Source organism: Lynx rufus, unplaced genomic scaffold (assembly GCF_022079265.1).
Source record: "Lynx rufus isolate CCGP_SWC_20201006 ecotype Redwood Valley unplaced genomic scaffold, mLynRuf1.p SCAF_6, whole genome shotgun sequence".
Lineage (NCBI taxonomy): Eukaryota > Metazoa > Chordata > Mammalia > Carnivora > Felidae > Lynx > Lynx rufus.
The window spans coordinates 29,099,652-29,106,586 of NW_025814878.1; positions in this window are offsets into that span (position 1 = coordinate 29,099,652).

Below are 6,935 nucleotides of genomic sequence, written 5' to 3' on the forward strand. Positions count from 1 at the left end.
TTTCCTTGTTGATTTTCTATGTAGATGACCTATCTATTGATGTAAGTGGGTTGTTAAAGTCCCCTAGTATTTTTGTGTCAGTACTGATTTCTTCCTTTGTGTCTGTTAATAGTTGCTTTATGTATTTGGGTGTTTATATGCTGGGTGCATAAATATTTATAATTATTATATTTTTTGTTGGATTGTTCCCTTTTGATAGTGTAGTTTACTTCTTTGTCTCTCGTTAATAATCTTTGTTTTAGAACCTATTTTTTCCAATGTAAGTATTGCTATCCCAGCTTTCTTTTCATTTCCATCTGCATGATAAATGTTTCTCCAACCCTTTACTTTCAATCTGCCGTTGTCTTTGGGTCTGAAATGAGTCTCTTGTAGGCAGCATATAAGTGGGTCTTGCTTTTTAGCCATTCAGTCACCCTGTGTCTTTTGATTGGAGGATTTAGTCCACTTACATTCAAAGGTATGTAGTTGTGACCATTTTGTTGCTTATTTATTGTTTTATTTTTTGTGGTTTTTTTTTGGATAGTTCTTTTCTGTTAATTTCTTCTCTTGCTCTCTTCTTTTGTGGTTTGATGTCTTTCTTCAGCTACGTGCTTGGATTCCTTTCTCTTTATTGTTTGCATATCTATTATAGGTTTTTGATTTGTAGTTAACATTAGGTTTATATGTAACACCCTATGCATATAGCAGTCTATATTAGGGATGGTGGCTCTTCAATTTGAACCCATTCCAAAAGCACTAAATATTTACTCCCCCCACCATACTGTATGTATATAGTGTCATACTTTATATTCATTTATTTTGTGAATGCCTTGAATGACTTTTATGGATGTAATTGATTTTACTGCTTTTGTACTTTAACCTCCATAATGGTTTCATAAGTGATTAATCTACCACTTTATTATGTTTGTATGTACTTGTGAAATTTTTTCCTTTCCTAATTTTTTAAAATATTTTTTTATAACATTTCTGTTTTTTTTTTTAACATTTATTTATTTTTGAGAGAGAGAGACAGAGCACAAGCAGGGGAGGGGCAGAGAGAGAGGGAGACACAGAATCCAAAGCAGGCTCCAGGCTCTGAGCTGTCAGCACAGAGCCCGACGCGGGGCTCGAACCCACAGACCGCGAGATCATGACCTGAGCTGAAGTCGGACGCTTAACCGACTGAGCCACCCAGGCGCCCCTAAAATATTTTTTTATTAAAAATTTTTTTAACATTTATTTTTGAGAGACACTGAGAGAGTGTTGCGCAGGTGAGGAGAAGAGAGAGAGAGGGAGACACAGAATCTGAAGCAGGCTCCAGGCTCTGAGCTGTCAGCACAGAGCCCAACACAGGGCCTGAACCCACGAACCATGAGATCATGACCTGAGCTGAAGTTGGATGCTTAACCAACTGAGCCACCCGGGCGCCCCTTTTTAAAATATTTTTCAATGTTTTTATATTTACTTTTGAGAGATAGAAAGAGAGAGTGTGTGAGAGAGAGTGTGTGTGTGTGAGAGAGGGAGACTGAGAATCCCAAGCAGGCTCCTGGCTGTCAGTGCAGAGCCTGACAAGGGGCTCAAGCTCACCAACCATGAGATCACCACCTGAGCTGAAATCAAGAGTTTGGACACTTAATCAACTGAGCCACCAAGGTGCCCCTGCTTTCCTTCCTTTTTTTTTTTTTTTTTTTTAACTTTGGATTATGGCCTTTTATTTCCACTCAAAGAATTTCCTTTAATGTTTCTTGTAAGGCTGCCTTAGTAGGATAAATTCCTTTAACTTTTGTTTGTCTGGAAAACTATTTCTTCTATTCTGAATGAGAACATTGCTGGATAGAGCATTTTTGGTTGCAGGTTTTCTCCTTTCAGCACTTTGAATATACCATGCTGGTCCCTTCTGGCCTGCAAAGTTTCTGCTGAAAGTCAGCTGATAGCCTATGGGGTTTCTGTTGTATGTAACTGTTTTCTCCTACTACTTTTAAGATTCTCTCTTTGTCACTACATTTTGTCATTTAAATTACTATGTGTCTTGGTGTGGATCTCCTTGGGTTTATTTTGTTTGGGGGCTTTCTGTCATTCCTGGACTTGAGTGTTTGCTTCCTTCTCCCAAGTTAAGGATGTTTTCAGCTATTACTTCTTCAAATATTTTTTTTTTTTGGTCCGTGTTTCTCTCTCTTCTTCTGTGATCCCTGTAATGCAAATGTTATTATGTTTGATGATGTCTCTGAGTTCCCTTAACCTAGTCTTATTTTTTATTATTCTTTTTTTCTTTTTGCTGTTCATTTTGGTTGCCTTCCATTCTCTGTCTTCCAGGTCATTCATCTACTCTTCTGCTTCCTCTAGTCTATTTATGTTCTCTGGTATATTTTTAATTTCATTTATTGAATTCTTCATCTCTCGTTTTTTTAAAAAAATATTTTCTCTTTATTGAAGGTTACACTGGAAATCCCCCAGTCTTTCCTCAAGTCCAGTAAGTGTCTTTATGACCATGACTTCGAATTCTCTATCAGGCATATTGCTTATCTCCACTTCATTTAGCTCTATTGTTGGGACTTTGTCTTGTGTTTTCCATCAGGACTAATTCCTCTGTTTTCTTATTTTGTCTAATTCACTGTTTGTTTCCATGTATTAGGAAATTCAGCTTTCAGCTCTGTGTCCTGATCCAGGACCTGGAGCTTTCAGGGTGTCTCCTATGTGTGTTACACGTGCCCTATTGAGCTGCAATTTGCCTTTAGTCCAGTCAGCTGCAATGGTTCTGTCTCTTGTGGGCAGGGTTTGTCTCTGTGCTGTTAAAGGGCCAGTCTGGGGCCACGTTGGGCTTGTAGTTGGGTCATACCAGATGCCTGCCCTCAGTCCACTGAACTGCAGGACACTCTTCCTGTGTTGTGCCCTGAGAAGCTTTCATTTGTGGGCCAGGCCTGTAGTTAGACCAGATTCTATCCCCAGTCTGTTGGAGTTGCAGTGACTCCAAACTATAGGGCTCTTTATTCTGCCCCCCCCCCCGTGAGGTTTTTGTTGAGGGGTGGGGCTGGCAATCAAGTCAGATGTCTGCATCCAGCCCATTGCTAGGGCTATAGTTGAGCCAGTGTGTGGTTGTCTTCCCCTCTCCCCAAGGCAGAAGTCACTTTGGAGTGGTGCTGGCCATGTTGGGGCTGCTTACAGAATGAGGCACATCAGGTACCACTTTGGAGGTACTCCTGTGGGGTGAGGTGGGTTGGATGGAGTGAGTCCACGGGAGAATGTTTGAACAGGGATGTAATAAGCTAGGTGGCTAGTGTTTGTGCTAGTTTCTGCAGGTGGTATCTAGGGTGGGGGTGGGAGTGGGGGGGATGGTGCCTATCAGCTCTGTTGTTCTTGGAGAAGTCTGCTAAAAATCATCATTCCTTCAGTGTACATGCTGAGATGAGTAAATAAATCTCCATCCAGCATACACCAGGCACTTTTCAAACTGCTGCTTCTATGTTGTATCTCAGTGAGGTTGTTTGTTATGCTATCCCTTTAATAGCAAGGACTCAGTTTTCTATTGCCCTCTGGCTCTCCTAGAGCCCATCCTGATGATTTTTAAAGTACCCAGAATTAAGTCCCACTGACTGTAAACACAGATGAAGTCAAGCCCCATTGGTTTTCAAAGCCAACGTTATGGGTACTTGTCTTCTCAGTGCAGGTTTCCGGTGTCTAGGGGTCTGGGATGGGGTCTGCTCCTCTTCCTTCTTCATGTTGTGGTATTCCTCCCATTAGCCTTTTCTCATTTTTTTTTTATGTTTATCTATTTTTGAGGAGAGTGAGACAGAGCATGAGCAGGGGAGGGGGAGAGAGAGAGAGGAAGACACAGAATCCAAAGCAAGTTCCAGGCTTCAGGCTCCGAGCTGTCAATACAGAGCCCCACATGGGGCTCGAACCCATGAACTACAAGATCACAACCTAAGCCGAAGTGAGATACTTAACTCACTAAGCCACCTAGTCTTACAGGGAGGTTGGTTCCTGATTGAGTCTCTGCCTCTCCTACCATTTTCTGTGTGGCCTCCTCTCTAGGGTTAACTGTAGAGAGTCTCTTCTGCCAGTTTTTGGTGGTTTTCTGGGTCAGTTGCACTGCTGTGGCTGTTATTAAGGTGTATCCATGAGATGATTTGCACTTAGGATCCTCCTATTCCAGCATCTTCCCAGGCCCCAAGCTAAGAAACAAGGTTTTTATACAGCTGGAGTCAGAAGGTGGTCTTACAATTTATATATGAAAGTAACTTCCTAAAGGTTTTTCCCATATTTTACAATAATCTTAAACACAGATATTACTAATGATGAGTTGTGAAACTAAAAGACACCATTTTAAAGACAAGTTATCAGTAATAAGAACCAAACTAGAGAACAAACTGTAGAAACAAAATCTTCCCTTCTTTTCTTCTAGGTTCTTTGGCTGGTCTAATAATTAAATCGACATAAAGACAGAGTCAACAGGAGGAAAACAACATTTAATTTCATATATATGGGAGCCCCTAAAAATAGGAGACTCCCCAAAATGACCAAAGCAGGTAGCCTTTATACGTTTTAGACAAGGAAACAATACATTTGTGCAAAATTGCTTTAAAAAATGGTGTTTGAGTTTGGTGTAGCAAATTAGTGAAGCAGTGACAGGTTTGTTTTATACAGCTTTCTCACCCTGGATTCCCCATCTCTGGTGATAAGAATGCCTTCTACCCTTCTGGTATAGGGGGCTTTATTTTCTCCTTTCAGGGAGATAAAGGCGAGTCAGGATGTCTTTACACTGGCTGTTTCTTAAATGACTTTAATTCAAAATAATGGATATGCCAAAGTGGCATATTTTGGGGCGACATCCATGGTTCTCCTTCAAGACAAAAGTATCTATTTTCTCAACTGAAAAAGATACTTGTTGTCATAGAAGAATATGCACCCAAAAATTAAGGAGAAGAAAGATATTCTGGAAGTACTCCAGCAGTTAAGTTACAAATTATATTCTTTTTAGAGTTTATTAAGTGTATAGCATTTGTTGCAACAAATTTGTTTCAATTTATAATTTGTGACTTATCTCTCTCATCTTAAAGAAATATGCACTTCATGTCTAGTTTTCTATTCATATTTTTTATTCTTCATTTAAGAAAACCTCCCAGATTGTGTAAGTTGTAGGTTCTCAAAAGCCTGGATATGTCCATAGAAGTATGAAAGACAGGTTGAGCTATGGAAAATAAAATGAGAAATTCCAGTTTAACAAGTAAAATTAAAATGGAAAGAATAGAATTTGGAAGAGGCAATATTTAAAGATATATGTTAGAGAATTTTCCCCACCTGCAAGAAAACTTGTCCCGTATTTTAAAAGTACTTTGAGTTCTGAACAGCACAAAACAAACCAAACCTTTACGAAACACATAGTAGGGAAACTACAGATTATCAGAGACAAAGGAACAATCTTAAAACCTACCAAAGAAAAAAGAAAGAAAACTTACAAAGATGTCAATCAGAATAAAAGTAGACTTGGAGACTGTGACAGTTGATACAGGAGTAGTGAAATTGTATCTCCAAAGTGTTGAGGAAAAATGTTAACCTAGACTTCTAGCATTCAGTATTAAGAGGAAAACAAACACATTCCCAGATGTTTAAAAACAAAAAGGTTGAGAGGCGTCTGAGTAGCTCAATTGGTTACACATTTGACTCTTGGTTTTAGCTCAGGTCATGGTCTCACAATTCACGATTCATGAGTTTGAGCCCCATGTCAGGCTCTGTGCCACTGATGTGGAGCCTGCTTGGGATTCTCTCTCTCTCTCTCTCTCTCTCTCTCCCTCCCTCCCTCCCTCCCTCCCTCCCTCCCTCCCTCTCTTACCCTCTTCCCCCTCTTTCCCCCCTCTCTCCCCCCCCACCCCTCTCTCTTCCCCCTCTTCCCCCTTTCTCTCCCCCTTCTTACCCCCCCTCTCCTCCCTTGTCTCTGTCCCTCTCCTGCTCACACACATGTGCACTCTCTCTTTCACAATAAATAAGTAAACTTGAAAAAAAAGGATGACTCTCACTAAATGAGCTACTAAAATAATATTCTTCAGCAAGAAAAACAAAAGAAATCAAAAGGAAGAGGTAGAATGCATGAAGAAATGGCAAGCAAAGAAAAGTTTTTAACCAAAAGAAACTATTTTTGAAAAAAACAAACAAACCCAAAACAACCACAAACAACAACAACAACAACAACAACAACACAATTTTGGTGAGTCTGGAAGCAAAGTAGAACTAAAACACTATATAACAATAACATATAAGGTGGAAAGTGTAAAAATACAGCATTCTAATTTCATTCAGAGTTTTTTTTTAATCAAATCAAATTTAGACTTTAAGCTGAAAATATTTAAGGTTAAAGAATTAATCTTACATTAAAAAATAAGAGAATAAAAATAAGAAATATAGCTGCAGAACCAGTAGGGAAAAAAGGGAGAATTATTTGTTCAATATTATATAGGAGAAAAAAAAAAGAGGCAAACGAAAAAAAGCCTTTGTGTCAGGAACAGCAGAGGGGTATCATTATTATTTACAAATGAAGCAAATGAGGTTCGAAGAGTTTAAATGATTTACTTAAAATCAGGCATCTAAGTGGTGGAAAGCAAACTCTGGTCTTTCTATTCACTTCTAAAAGGAACACTTTGAAATCTCTTTGACACATGGTTATATTTGAATACTTCCAAAAGATCCCACATAGCAATTTTTGCAATATTTGGATGCAAATATTTGCAATATTTGCATCCAAATATTTTATTTCTACCCAGTCATCTAATCCCAGACTCCTTGGTTCTAGTTGATGCAAACTTCGGTGCTGCCCATGAAGCAGGAACTTTGTCAATTTCTTTGTATCCTAACCACCCAAATACATACATCCACTCTCCTAGCCTGACCTTGGTACGACAACTTGCCATTGATGTAAAACAAGAAGGAATTGAATTGATGTCAAGAAATGCCCCTGCTTATAG